Raw genomic sequence first — 15,660 nt, 5'->3', positions numbered from 1 at the left:
AAAGTAAATGTTCAAGATCCTGAAGGGGCAGATCTACAGGTAGAAAGCAGATCCGGGTCTGCTTTGAGCCAGGGGTGGGGCAGAGAGTGGGGATTGCAAACAGGCACAAGAAAATGTTTTTTGGGTGATAGAAATGTTCTAAAACTGGACTGAGGGGATAGTGGCACGACTCTATAAATTTACTTAAACTCAATACAATGGGTGAATTTGGAGTTAAGTAAATAATACCTGAATAAAACTGTAAAAAAAAAAAAAAAGTAAGTGTGGAAACCTACTCAGCCACATGTCGTGGCATGGAGGGGCCTCTGTGGCACCTCCAACAGGCGAGCAGGAAGAAATGCAAGGTGAGATGCCGTCAGACCACATGAATGTGTGTGCCCCCAGATGCCTGTGAAGGCAGCAGGAGGCTGTGGGACTGCTCACTGGGGTGGGAGTAAACTGGGAAAGATCTATGTGTGCCCAATTGCAGAGGCCCCTAGAGCAGCGGGGACAACAGGTCTGTGGCTCCAAACAAGTTCTGGGGCCCCCATATAAAAAGAGAGGCAAGGCCCTGGAAAAGAATGAAAACACTTTGAGTGAGGAAAGCTGCAGAGAAACAGCCCTGGAGGGCATCATCTCAGAGAGGAAAGGGAGGTGCCCAGCCAGGGAGCAAGAGGCAGGAGGTCGAGAGGAGAGCTTAGAGTCAGGAGAGAGCTCCCTAAGGGAGGGAGCAATCAACACCAGTGCTGTGGAAAAACATGCGAAGTAAGGGAAGGACTCAGGCTGCCCATGTGGCCCTTGGGGACCTAAGACAGAGCTCTGTGCGGTGGCGAGGGTGCGAGATTTGGGGGGACATGGGGACATGGCCACGTGCTGAGGCACAGGAGGTGAGGCAGGAGGGGCAGGCTGATCAAGTGGCAGTTGGCTGTCAAGCTTGCCCTCTCTGGCAAGAGCATGCATAAATCTGACAGGAAGACACCCCTGGGGAGGGAGAGGTCCAGGCACTCCTCGCCAGCCCCTCTGTGCTTTCAGCTTTTGGGTGTCCCGGTTACCTGCTTTCAGACTCGTTGCCTCACATAAAATGGGTCATGCTTTGCTGTCAGATGTCCAAGTCCAGCTTCTTTGTGCTTGGGTGATGAACCTTTCTGAGATGGTGATGGTGCTGTGTGTACATCAGACCCCTGATTAGATGTGGTCTCACCTCCCCTGCGTTGATGGAACAGCTTTGCTCAAGTCCCTGGTGGGCCAGGGGTCCAGCTGAGGGGCAAATGGTCTGCAAACTCTGAGGAGCTCAGTGACATCCTGGCCCCACTCCAGCCTGAGAGCCAGCGGTGGGGAGTGGGCTCACACCAGCTCAGGTGTCTGGAATCCTGGCTGCAGGCCATTTTGAGAGATCTGCCAGGGATGAGGAGAGGCCTCTCCTGAGATCCTCCCTCCCTTAGGACCCAGAGCAGGAGAGTGTCCTTGGGCACAGCCCTGCGGCAGAGGGCCTATGCTGACATTAGACCTATGCTGATGTCAGAGGGAGGCTGGACAGTGTGTGATGCTGGCTGGATTGGGGCCACAAGCCTGACTAGCTATTGCTCCAAAGGTCTAGCAAAGCCCAGCCACACTGGGGACACAGGGTCTGCTGACATTGAGGTCCCGGCTGACATTGAGGTCCCCACCAAGATCACAGAGCTCCAGGTGTCTTCCAAGTGGCCGGGGAACCAGAAACACCATAACCGAGACACTGGATCTTCGCAGGCTAAAGGGAAACGCTCCCGTGTTATAATTGAGAATTTGGTTTAGATATAATGTCACTGAGTGGGGAAAGAAGGCACGTTTGCACAATAAATATACTTGTGCAATCAGCTATTCTTAAAATATAAGCCAATAAAAATAGCATCCTTATCTTACATCACACATGTGGCAGAAGGAAGAAGCCCATAATCAGAGGCTTGCATCTGCACCATCTGTGGCACTTTTTCCAAAACAACAAGGCTGTACCCCCACCCGCCATCGCCCGCCCCACCCTGGGGGCTGATGGGAAGATCTGGATGGACTGAGGCAGGCACTTATGGTTAGAAAAGCCCTCCTGGGAAATCTGATGCATACCCCTAATTGGGAACCACCAGATTTAAGAGCCAAATGTAATAAACCAAATACAGGGGAAAAACAGGAAAATGCTCCCTTTCCCTCAAATGTGCAAGCATCGTCTAAGCATAGGAGCAAAGGTGATGCCGTGAAGATAAGAAGCCAGAGGTCTGGCTGTGGAAACCCATAGACGTGCAAAGGCCATGATAACATGCTGGAAGGCATATGACAAGGGAATTGAAGAGCTTTTGCACATCAGCCAGGAAAAGGTAAACATTCCAGTACAAAAATGGGCAAATGATAAGAAAAAGCAATTCACAAAAGACAAATACAAATAGCCAAGCAACAGGCAATGAGCACTCAGCCTCAGCAGGCAGCAAACAAATATACCTAGTTTTAAAGTGAGGTTTCAGGCAGCCGTATATGGGCCTATATAAAACTTATCTCCAAGCTTCAAAATTAAGTGAAAAAGGCTGGGCGTGGTGGCTCACACCTGTAATTTCAGCACTTTGGGAGGCTAAGACGAGCGAATCCCTTGAGCCTAGGAGTTTGAGACCAGCCTGGCCAACATGGCTAAATGCCATCTCTACAAAAAATACAAAATTAGCCTGGCATGGTGGCGCCCACCTGTGGTCCCAGCTACTAGGGAGGCTGAGGTGGGAGGATCACTTGAGCCCAGGAGGTCGAGGCTGCAGTGAGCCTGCAGTCCAGCCTGGGTGACATAATGAGACACTGTCTCACAATAAAATAAAGTGAGGTTTCATTTTTGGCCGATCACAATGGCAAAGTCTCTTTCCAAAGGGTATGTGTGGCGGCCTGTGGCCAAGGCCTGTGCCTCCAGCAGGGCCCAGAGCACTTCCAGGAGCCCCTCCTTGATCCAGGATTCTCCTCCAGTCATTTATCGTTTAGGAATTTCAATAATTGAGTACAGCCATCTTGTTCCAAGATGTTCCCAATATTATGTATACCAGGAAAGAAGAAAGAAACAAGAATAGATGACTAACCACCAGAGAACAGTTAAATCCATTTCAGCATCTAATGGAATGAAGGCAGTTACTGGTAACTGTATTTTGGGAGATGATTGAATAATATGAAAAATCCTTTTAAAGGGATGAAAACAAGGATCAAAACTAAATATAGAATATTTCCACTTAAAATATGCACTTATATCTGTTTACCAAAATCCAGGAAAATTTGTTAATGCTTGAACAATGATCACTGTGGCTTGGTGGGGGCACCAGGTAATTTTAATTTTCTTCTGTATACTTTTCTATGGTTTCTGAATTTTCTAAAATTATTACACTATGACTACAGTCAGTAAAAAGTATTATTAAAAGGATCGTTGTAGTCTTTCCCCAGGGCTCCCGGTGTGCGAGCCACGTTTCCTTAGCCTGGTTGTTCTTGGCACATCTGTTCCCAAAAGGAGGTGGGCACAGCTGGTCAAGGCCAACATGGGGCCCACTTCCTCGGTCCCATTGCTCCCTTAGGAGGCAGACGGTGCCTGGTCCATGCAGTTCTGCAGTCACACCCTACACGCCTGCCACATCGGCCACAGGTAACCACGCATGGGTGCTGAAGGAAGACCTGGCACCGCTGCTGCGTGGGCACTGCAGGATGGTGTGGAGCGGGCCCAGGCGGGCCTGGACAAACCCTGCTCTTGGGCGCATCTGTGGCCTGAGAAAGGGGGCAGCAGCTGGGCTCCAAGCGGTCAGTGCCAACACCAGGACAGCCCCATGCATGGCACGCACTCTGATGTCATTTAAAACAGAGGAAGCCCGAAAGAGCCCTGCACACACGCTCACCAGTGTCTCACAGTCCTCGCCCAGGAATCCCACGGTGCCTCGCAGTGGACACGCCCTTACCTGGCCATTGCTGCCCCCCTGCCCGCTCCCCCACCTCTTCTCCTTCCCTTCGTCTTCCCCTCTCACCTTTCCCTCCCTCCCCTCCTCCCTCCTCTCCTTCTCCACCTTCCCCCTCCACCCCTCTCAGACCCACTGGACTGCAGCCACCACACAGCCAGATGCTGTACTGCGTGGAGAGCAGGTACCTCCACTCCGAGGACATGCTCTAAAGTAGCAGTCCCCAACCTTCTTGGCACCAGGGACCGGTTTCGTGGAAGACAATTTTTCCACCGATGGGGTTGGGTGGGGGATAGTTTCGGGGTGAAATTGTTCCACCTCTGATCATCAGGCATTAGATTCCCGGAAGGAGCGCACCACCTGGATCCCTCACATGCGCAGTTCACGATAGAGTTTGCCTCCCATGAGCATGGAATGCCCAGCTGATCCGACAGGGGGCGGAGCTCGGCGGTAAACTCGCCCACCGCACACCTCCTGCTCTGAAGCCCGTTCCTAACAGGCCACAGACCTGTACCACTCCGCAGCCCAGGGGTTGGGGACCCTGCTCTAAAGAACGGGTTTGGGGGACACCCTCTGAAGCACCGCCCCTCCTCCTTTAGAGAAGGGAAGGGTGGTTTTGTCTTCAGTGCCCTTCGCTTTTGTGGGACTTCTGGCTGGAGGTGGAACTGGTGACTTTTCATGACAACCCACCCCGCGCATGGGTGGCTCAGAGGAACCTCCCAAAGGAGCCAGTGGCATCGAGATGCAGAGGAGGAAAAACCGTGTGATATGAATGGGCTAGGGAGGAGCCGAGGATGCCGCCATGGCCCGAAGGGAAGGAGGGAGCCAGGAAGAAGATGCTTCCCTGGAAAGAGGGTGGTGGTTTTCTGTTTTATAGCAGAGATCTCAGAAAATACATGAAAATCAGTGTTTGCTTGATTAATTTTGAACAAATTGTAAAAATCAAATATATTTTCCAACTTTTGATCCATTCAGGGCTTTAAGCAGAAAAAGCTTCTCGTCATCCACAGGGCACACCTGCTTGCCCACCGACCTGCCTGCCACCTGCACTAACGCTACAGGCAGGAAAGCAAGGTCTCCATGAGACAACTGCACACAAGAGATAGTGCACTCACTACTCATAACAGCCAGGGTGCTACGAGTAGGTGGAGGCAACACAAGTGTCCATCAATGGATGAAAGGATAAACAAAATGTGTGTGTGCGGACAATGGAACATCACTCAGCCGTCAAAAGGAGGAAATTCTGGGTCGGGTGCAGTGGCTCACACCTGTTATCCCAGCACTTTGGAGGCTAAGATGGGAGAATTGCAACCTAGCGAGACCCTCTCTCAACAAAAATAAAATGCTAGCCACGCATGGTGGTGCATGCCTATAGTCCCAGCTACTGGGAAGACTGAGGCAGGAGGAGCTCTTGAGCCCAGGAGTTTGAAGCTGCAGTGAGCCATGATCCTACCATTGCACTCCAGCTTGAGTGACGGAGTGAGACCTTGCCCCAAAAAAAAAAAAAAAAAAAAAAAAAAAAAAAAAAAAAAAAGAAAGAAGGAATTGTGACACATGTTACAACAGGGATGAACTCTGAGGTCATTATGCTCAGTGAAATAAACCAGTCACAGAAAGACAAATACAAATACTGCATGGTTCCACTTACATGAGGTACCCTAGAGGAGTCAAATCCATGGAGACAGAAATAGAATGGTGGGCGCCAGGGGCAAGGGGAGGAGAATGGGGATGGGGAATGAGTGCTTCATGGGGATAGAGTTTGGGGTGGGAAGCTGAAGAGTCCTGGAGCCAGATGGTAGAGACGGTTGAAAAGTCCTGGAGACGGATGGTGGAGATGGTGGCACAATCTGTGGATGTGCTTAGTGCCACCCAATTTGTTCAAATGGCCAATGTTGTGTTATATGTATTTTACCACAATCTAAACAATTCTTTGAAGTAAAAAATGGAACGTAAATGTGTGTCCTTTTTCTGAGGTGAAGTAGAGCAGCGCCATGCATGTGAGGTTACGGGAGAGCTGGGGTGGCAACAGGGGCCTGGCTACAGATGCTAACGCTCTCTGGGCTCTTTGGCCACACTGTGGCCAATGGGGCAGCCCGTGTTGGCACTGAGGAGCTGAGTCACAAGGCGTCTCCATCGTGCCTGTGGGAGTTTAACTTACAGAGGTGTCAGCACCCACAGAGAGTGGCCAGCGCCACTGAAAGACTTCATTATTCGTATTTCTGGAGAGGAGGGGCACACTCACCCCACCCACAAGGCCACAGTGGGTGACCCAGGTTGGGTCAGGAAGCAGAGAGGAGACAGGGAAAGCTGAGACCAGAGCCTTTCAAGGTGGGGCAGATGAACAGCTCAGGACCAGCTGGTCTGAATAAGGCTGGCTGGCCAGGGTATAGGGCCATCCCTAGTGCCTGCTGCCTGACCCTGTGGGATTCAGGGCCCAGGAAATAATGGCTTGGTTGTAAGAGTTAGATAGAGGGGGTGGTTGGGAGTATGGACTTGGGATGGGTTGGTCTGCATGTGAATAAACAGGCTCCCAGGCAAGTTGTTTATCATCTGTAGGATTTAGCTGTCTCTGGGAGGGACAGTCTCTTCCCAGCCAGCCTGGCCTCCCAAGATATCAAAACATCATAACATATAAACAGCATGATTACGCCAGGTGCAGTGGCTCATGCCTATAATTCAAGCACTTTTCAAGGCCGAGATGGGAGGATTACTTGAGGTCAGGAGTTTGAGACCAGCCTGGGCAACAAAGTGAGACCTCATCTCTACTAAAAATAGAAAATTAGTTGGGTGTGGTGGTATGCACCTGTAGTCCCAGCTACTCTGGAGGCTAAGTCAGGAGAATTACTTGAGCCCAGGAGTTTGAGGCTGCAGTGAGCTGTGATCGTGCCACTGCACTCCAGCCTGTGTGACAAAGTGAGACCCTTGTCTCAAAAAGAAAAAAAAAATCATGATTAGTGCTCACTGGCCACCAGTCCACAGCATCTGTCTGAGCACCCTGGGAGTGCCCAGGGAGTGTTTCTAAACCCTCCAGGGTAACACGTGTGAACAACTTGAAAATCTTTACTAGCAGGCCGTTGTGCAGACAGATGATCTCTGATGTCGGCTGAACCAGCTCCTGGGCAGACAATCCCTGTCCATTTGACTCAGGCCCCCTTGCCTCAGCTTTCTGGGCCTCGAGACCCAAAGTCCACGCACCACATATTTTAATTCATTTCCCTGTTAACAGAACTCCACTCACTGCCTCTGTGAACCTTGCGCCACCCCCCCAGCCCTGCCCTGCCTCGCACCCCATCAGCACCTTCCGGCTTCCTGGAGGCCTGGGGCCTTGCAGTGCCTCCTCCCGCACATTTCACTGAAGAGGGACTTGCTGGGTTGTGGGCTCCTGAAGACACCCCTGCAGGGAGAGGAGACTCGGGAACTCACCAAGGCTGTGGGCAGTCTCCTGGCTGAGCATGAGGTCTGCTCCAAGCTGGAAAAGCCTTGGCCAGCACAGCACCCTGGGTAGGAACTATTCCATGCCTGCCATTTGTATGTTAGGAGAATCACAAAGTCATCCCCTGGCATGCTTAGGTTGAAAAAGAATAACTGCAAAGGGAAGAGGTTAGGAAAAGACCTACTAGAAGTGCTATGTCACCTTCCCATATTCAAGAGCAGGTGCCTGAGATTCTGCTAATTCATGGAGCAAGGAGCCTGAGACCCAGCCCATGCAGGATGCTGGTCCAGATGTCCCTGCCTGAGTGCCAGAGCGAACACTGGCACGCTGCAGCTCCTGGCCACTGCCCATGGCTCCTACTCACTGCCTGGGGCCCCTGGCCACTGCCTGGGCTTCCTGTCCACTGCCCAGGGCTCTTGGCTGCTTCCCAGGCCCCCTGACCACTGCCTTGGGCTCCTCCTCACTGCCCTGGGCTCCTGACCACTGCCTGGGGCTCCTCCTCACTGCCCAGGGCTCCTGACCACTGCCTGGGGGTCCTGCGCACTGCCCGGGGCTCCTTTTGTGCCTCCTGGAAGAGCAAAGTCATTGCTTTTGTTACAAGTTCATTGTAGTCACAGAGGTTCCCATTTTTTTTGGGAACTTTCTTCTGGATGCAGACACAGTGCTCTTCCTTCCCTGGGGTCCCTCAGGCCCTTCCCCACACATGCTCTGCCGGCATGGCTGAGGGTGCACAGGATGCAGAGCTGAGTGAAATGCACCCCCTGCCTTTGAGGTGCTGAACGTGGCAGAGAATCTCCCCCCCCGACCCCCACGGTGCAGATGCTGCATGGGAGGACAGACATGGCACATGGCTATCTGACCCAAGACAAGGCCGTGGATGAGGCCTAGGAGAGAAGAGGTAGGGAGGGCAGCGAGCTGGGCTTTGCAGACCAAGCAGGGTCTCACCGGAGAGCACATGGGGCAGGAGGGAGTCAGCCTGGCCCTCTGGCCTCAATCTCAATTCTGTTCAGGAGCCCTCTGCCTAGCACAGCTCAGGGGTGTCAGGTTCGGGCCTCCACCCAGTTCGGGTGACCCCTGTCCCCTGCCAGTGACTGCTGAGGGCACAGTTCTGTGATTCAGTCCTGTGCAAGCCATAGGGAAGCCTACCACGGGGCTTCTAGAATGTACTCTGTATTGACGAAGAGAGCCATGGGAAGAGATCGCCTCTTCTTCCTGGGACACTATCACATCTGGTGTGAAGACTGAAATGGCAGCTGAGGAAAGCCAGCTGAGGATGGCAGAGCACATATACGAAGATACCCTTGATGTTGTCATGGGTCCGAAGAGTCAGGGGCCTCCCACCCTGATCTTCCCCAATATGAGGCCTAAACGCCTTTGTTGTGTGAGCAAGGGAGGCGAGGTTCTTCCTGCTGCCATGGGCAGCCAAGCCTATACAGCAGACCTGAGAAACAGATTTCCTGAGGCCAGATCACAGGTTGTGCAGGGGTGTGGCTAGGCACGGAAGCATGAAGTAGGGCAAGGTGGGAGGGACCCAGAAAGACCTGGGATCATGCTCTTTGGGAATCAGGACCCACAGAGGGCTGCTCGGGGCTGGCCTGAGCAGCGGCTCAGGTGGGAGGACCCTTAGAGACCTGGGGCTGTGGGGTCAGAGGTCACAGAGAGCAGGGACAGGATATAGGAACTGAAGGTGGCCTTGAACTCCCGGGGTAGAGCCTGGATGTGCATGGACAGAGGAACGGGGCCCAGGGCATCCTTCTAAGGCTGATGCTTGAGTCAGTTCGTAGGTGAAAGAGATTTAAGATGCGAGAGATGAGGCAAGGGAGGCCGGTGTTTGTGGGGTGAGGCTCACGGCGAAGGGACTGGCCTGGGTTCTCTTTCACTGGACCCGAAGCTGCCAGAGGGATCTGGTGAAGAAGGGAGGAAGCTTGGTCCTTCACTCTTTCCTGGGCATCTGCCGCATGCCGAACCCTGTTCTAGAGGAAGGGTCCGGAACTGTTTTCTGTGCGGGGCCAGAGAGAATATGTTTCAGACCTTGCAGGAGAAGAGCCAAAACTGGAGATACCATGTAGGTACTTACATCACAAGAGAGAAACACATTTCCACACAATTTTTATTGACGAAATTCAAATATAATAACAGTACAGTTTTTCATAAGATAGGTCTACTAATGAGAAGAATGGAATTGTTTTTTAATTAAGTTATTTAAATTGTGGCAGAATACACATAACATTCACCACTCTGACCATTTCTAAGCATGCAGTTCAGGGGCAATAAGTGCATTCACATTCGGCTCTCACCACACCCACCTCCAGAGCTTTGTCATTGTGTAAAACCTGAGACTGTCCCATTAGACGCCAATGCTCCATCCCCACCTCCCCAGCCCCTGGCAACCACCGTTCTGCTTTCTGTCTCTATGGGTTTGACTACACAGGGCACCTCATATAAATGGAATCATACAGTATTCGTCTTTTGTGTGATTGGCTTATTTCACTGAGCATAATGACCTCAAGGTTCATCAATATTAGGGCATGTATCAGAATTCCTTTCCTTTTTGAGGCTAAATTTTCCAGTGTATGTATAAACCACACTTCGTTCATCTGTTCTTCTGTTGACTGACACTTAGGTTGCTCCTCCCCAAGCAACCCAGGTTAGGTTGGCTGTTGTGAATGATGCTGCTGTGAACATGGGTGTGCAGGTACCTCCTGGAGACCTTGCTTTTCAAACCTTTCCGGCATACTGACAAATAAAATTGCTGGATCACGTGGTCATTCTAGTTTATTTATTTTTTTGAAACAGGGTCTTGCTGTCACCCAGGCTGGAGTGCAGTGGTACAATCATGGCTCACTGCAAAATCGAACCCCTTGGCTCAAGTGATCCTGTTGCTTCAGCCTCCTGAGTAGCCAGGACCACAGGTGCATATCACCTTGTCTGGCTAATTTTTTTTTTTTCTTTTGTAGAGATGGGGTCTCACTATGTTACCCAGGCTGGTCTTGAACTCCTGGCCTCAAGTGATCCTCCCACCTCAGCCTCCCAAAGTGGTAGGATTACAGGTGTGAGCCACCTTGCCTGGCCCTATTTTTAATTTTTTGAGGAATCCCCATACTGTTTTCCATGGTGGCTGTACCATTTTGCATTCCCATGAACAGTGCACAAGGGTTCTAATTTCCCACTACCTCATCAACACTTGTTATCCTTGGAATTCCTCTTGTGTGCACAGGAGAAACTTTTTGCTTAATCAAGATTCAAAACTAGTGTTCCCTGTCATCAAGTTGAAATGTTCTTCTGTTAGCGCTGGTCTGTAACGAGATTTTACGTGTTTCTATTTTCTTTATGACTCAAAGATTTTCTTTCTTTTCAACTTCTATTTCTCTTAGGCCCTTGTCTATTTGCTCCTGTCTTTCTTGTTTAATATTCATCTCTGAAATGATATTTAAATGTTCATTACAACCCTTTCCTAATTTCTTGCCATTCATTTTCAATTTTTTAAAAGTTTTAAGTTCAGAGAAATGTATGTATGTTATCACGTATCTTGTATCAGTTTCTTGTTTAAAGTTTGAACATGATGATTAGGGCATAGTTTTCATCCATTTTACATTATTCGTCCTATTTTCTTTTTTCTTATAATACACTTATAATCCTTTGCATAGGATTTGACCTTGAAATTTGCGTCCTTAAACTTAAAGGAGGGTGCCCCTTCTCTGCGGCCTGCCAGCATCTGTTGTGCTCCTCTGCTCGTTCCGCAGTCCGCCGTCTCTCTCTCCTTGCGTCCTCGTTCTCCTCTGCTTGGTGTTATCTTCCCCTCCCCATCCCGCTGCCATGTCCCCCCGTCTCCCCCAGCACTCCCCCCACCACACATGCCAACCCCTCATGGATTCGCCCCGAGGCCGCGGCCTCCCCTCACTAGGTTGTAAATTCCAACATGGGCTTTGGTTTCACTACCTGGGTTCTGGTTGCCCCCTCTATTTTTATAGAGAATTCAGGGGAAATCAAAATCAAAATCAATAACTTCCTCACCCTGCTCACCTTGTCAGAAGTTCCTCTCGCTTTCAAAAGGCTGTGCCCCTTCTCTGGGAAGCCCGGGGCTTAGGTCTTTAGTCTTTGGGATCGGCTGGGCTCCTGGGCCTGCAGCGGAACCTCTTCCCCTTGGTTTCCTGAGCTAGGAATGGTTGTGTGCCCGATGCCACTGCCTGAGGGTGCACGCAGAAAGCGCTGGGCGCTTGGAAGCTGGCAAGGGCCATTAAGTTTTGCTCACCACTGCCATTCAGTCGTGATTTATCTACAAATACTGGCTCCTGAAGGACAGAATCCGTGTGTGTTCGTCTGCTGGGGCTGCCATGATGAAGTACCACAGGCTGGGCGCCTTAAACAACAGACACCTACTCCTTGCAGTCCTGGAGGCTGGAAGGGTTGGTCCTTCTCAGGCCTCTCTCCCTGGCTTGTCAATGGCCGTTCTCTCCCTGCGTTCTCACGGGGTCTTTCCTTTTCCTCTGTGCCTGTCTGGGTCCTAATCTCTTCTTCTCCTTCTTTGAGACAGGGTTTTGCTCTGTCATCCAGGCTGCAGCACAGTGGCATGATCGTAGCTCACTGCAGGGCTCAAATGATCCTCCCACCTCAGCCTCCCAAGTAGCTGGGACTACAGGCATAGTCCCAGGCTAATTTTTGAATTTTTTGTAGAGACAGGGTCTTGCTATATTGCCCAGGCTGGTCTTGAATTCCTGGGCTCAAGTGACCCTCCTACCTCAGCCTTCTGAGTAGCTGTGACTACAGATACACAAGACCACACCTGGCTAACTTTTTTTTGGTAGAAATGGGATCTCACTCTGCTGTTCAGGCTAGTCTCAAACTCCTGGGCTCAAGCGATCCTCCCACTTTGGCCTCCCAAAGCACTGGGATTATAGGCCTCATCTCTTCTTCTTATAAGAACACTTGCCATGACTTCTGGTGTGTGTTGCCAAGGTGCGGGCCTGGTGGGCCATAGGGGCAACATTATTGCCATCGTCCTCTCCCTCTGTCCCGGGGGTCGAGATGTCAGGACTCAGCTCTCCAGAGACGGAGGGCTGTCGTAACCTACTTGGGCTACTGGACAATGAGGAGATTCATGGCCCTGTGCAACACCGTCACCAATTGCCTGGTGCAGCCCGAAGACCACCAATGTAAGGGCAGACCTGTGCCATGGAAGACAGCCACTCCTTCCTAAGCCTCATGCTGATCCCAGGTCACTGGAGCCTGGGAGTGGAGGGGGTTCGGGGCCTAGATCCCAGTTAGTCTCAGACCCTGCTTAGGCAGAATCCTGGGGAATCCCTGCCACCATGGCAGATCCACTGCTCTGAAACTGATACGGAATTGCTGAGAAGGGAGAAGCATGGTCCCTTTAAATGATACGGAAGGGGGTAAGGGAAGTGCCAAGGGAAGTGCGGGTATAGGAGGGCGTTTTCTGACCCTCCTACCTCAGCCTTCTCAGTAGCTGTGACTACAGGTACACACCACCACACCTGGCTAATTTTTTTGGTAGAAACAGGATCTTATTGTGTTGTCCAGGCTAGTCTCAAACTCCTGGGCTCAAGTGATCCTCCCACTTTGGCCTCCCAAAGCAAAGACCGTTTCTTACTAAGGCTCCACCCCCACGGACCTAAGTGAGGACAGGCATTTCCTGCCTTACATTTTCCAAGACCGCTCTTGCTGCCACGCCCCATCCGGCGCCTATAAAAACCCAGACCCTAGCAAGGCAGAGACAGGGGCGGCTGGACGTGGAGAAGAGCACACTGGCGGAGGAATCCACAAGTGGCCGGCTGGCGAGAGGAATGCGCCCACAGGCGCAGGCATGCCACTGATCGCGGAATGACGTGGAGTTTGGCCGGGAGTCGGAAGAGTGTCTGGGCCACCCAGCTGCCCCACTCCAGGGGAAAACCATCTGTCTTCTGGTTCCCCCATCTGCTGAGAGCTACTTCCACTCAATAAAACCTTGCACCCATTATCCAAGCTCATGTGTGATCCGACTCTTCCGGTACACCAAGGCAAGAACCCGGGATACAGAAAGCCCTCTGTCCACGCGACAAGTAGAGGGTCTAATTGAGCTGGTTAACACAAGCTGCCTATAGACAGCAAAACTAAAAGAACAAACAGTAGCATACGCCAACTGGGGCTTCAGCTGTAAACATTCATCTCTAGACCCTGCTGTGGGGCCGGAGCCCCACAACCTGCCCATCTGTATGCCCCCTCTAGCGGTGGGAGAAGCAGGACACTGAAGAAACGAGCCACATCCCCATCCCACTCCCTGCAAGGCGGACAAAGGAACCTTCCCCGTTTCGGAACCACTACACAGGCTTAGGCAGCCGGGCCCGCCAGGTGGTGGTGGCAGTGACAATGGCGCAGCTTCCAGGATTATCCATGTCATGGGCAGCACTTGCTGATTTGAGGATTTGGAGCACCTTTCATGTAATGTTAGTGGACAGTCCAAGGGCAGAACTTCTGAGGCGTAAAAACGTCCACCTTTCTGGTCACATTTAAGTACTTGGCAACACCAGGGGGTGGTTGTTATACCTCCAGTTACTAAAAAACACAGTCTTATTCAGCGTATAAAAGCAATCACAGCCAAAATTGAAGGAAACACCAGAGCCAGTTACAAAGACAGAGGACATCCAGCTCTTTCGACAGCAGGCAAAAGATTAAAAAGCTGAAAAGGTTGATTTTCATTGCCTGGGAGAATTCTGTCACCGGGTCTTTGGACTTCTTAATTCTCACAATTCTTTCCTGGGACCACCTCAAGATGAATGGGAACCACAGCATGATGTCCAGCTTAGATTCTATTACAACAAGTCAGAACAAAACGTGATAGACTCAGCTTAGATTCTATTACAACAAGTCAGAACAAAACATGATAGACTGGCTGGGTGTGGTGGCTCACACCAGCACTTTGGGAGGCTGAGGTGGGTGGATCACTTGAGGTCAGGAGTTTGAGACCAGCCTGGCCAACATGGTGAAACCCCATCTCTGCTAAAAATACAAAAATTAGCCAGGTGTGGTGGCACATGCCTGTGGTCCCAGCTACTCGGAAGGCTGAGTCAGGGAATCACTTGAACCTGGGAGGCAGAGGCTGCAGTGCCCCGAGATCACGCCACTGCACTCCAGCCTGGACAACCAAGCAAGACTCTGTCTCAAAAAAAAAAAAAAAAAAAAAAGAGGTCAGGCGCGGTGGCTCACGCCTGTAATCCCAGCACTTTGGGAGGCCGAGGCGGGCGGATCACGAGGTCAGGAGATCAACACCATCTTGGCTAACACAATGAAACACCGTCTCTACTAAAAATACAAAAAATTAGCCGGGCGCGGTGGTGGGCACCTATAGTCCCCTACTTGGAAGGCTAAGGCAGGAGAATGGCGTGAACCCGGGAGGTGGAGCTTGCAGTGAGCCGAGATCATGCCACTGCACTCCAGCCTGGGCAACAGAGCGAGACTCCGTCAAAAAAAAAAAGGGATGGACTACCATGGGACAGAAATCATGAGCCTCCGTTTGCCGTCACTAGTAAAAGAAGAATTTCTTTTTCTCAGCCCAATATAGAAATGTACTTCTTCTCTTCATGGGCTGGTGATGGTTGGAACTGCTGGGAACTGCTGGGACATCGAGGGAACACTTGCTTGGGCATTTTTGAACAAAGTTTTGGGCTCACCTGCTGCCCTTTTGTGGAGAATACTTGGAAAATCAAATTTATCAACCTGAGAATTGTTGGAGACAGTTCCCTTGCTCCTGGAATTACTGAAACCAGCTGTTACATTTGAACAAGGTGGTCTAGAGGCCTTTCATAATATAATCACCTTACATAGCACCAACACAGTGCAACATCATGTAAAGTAGGCATTGGTGGTGGAACTGGAGAACAAGCTTTATGTAGTGGAAATGAGGCACTGCTGAACAAACGAGAACTGGGTTTACCTGACCCCCTAAAGCATTGAGCGCCGTCAGCCTAAAACATCTATACAGAAACGCTTCCAAATACATCAGTAATGTCTAAGTGATTTCAGATGTGAGGATTGACCTATTTTAGTTGAAATAACTTTCTGAACTCTAGACTTAACATATTCTGTGAATACTTACCTATTTTTACCTGAGTCGCAGCAAATGTTCTGAAATGTTCTGAAAGCTTAACACAAATAAATCTCACTTTAGATGTTATAGAAAAAAAGAAGAAGAAGACCCGTCATATGGGATTAGGGCCCACACTAATGACCTCATTTTAATTCATTCAGGTCTTTACAGACCCTGTCTCCAAATACAGCCACATTCTAAGGGAGCAGGGCTTAGGACTTCAACAAGTGAAT

The 15,660-nt window shown here is 50.7% G+C and overlaps 1 pseudogene; it reads left to right on the top strand.

Moving 5' to 3' along the window:
• Positions 1 to 12,372: 12,372 nt before the first annotated feature.
• Positions 12,373 to 15,390, top strand: LOC100989004 (uncharacterized protein C3orf38-like; annotated as a pseudogene).
• The last annotated feature ends 270 nt before the right edge of the window (positions 15,391 to 15,660 follow it).

Source organism: Pan paniscus, chromosome 23 (genome assembly GCF_029289425.2).
Source record: "Pan paniscus chromosome 23, NHGRI_mPanPan1-v2.0_pri, whole genome shotgun sequence".
Taxonomy (NCBI): Eukaryota; Metazoa; Chordata; class Mammalia; order Primates; family Hominidae; genus Pan; species Pan paniscus.
The sequence above is the reverse complement of the archived record's forward strand: the minus strand, read 5'-3'. Positions and strand labels throughout refer to the sequence as shown.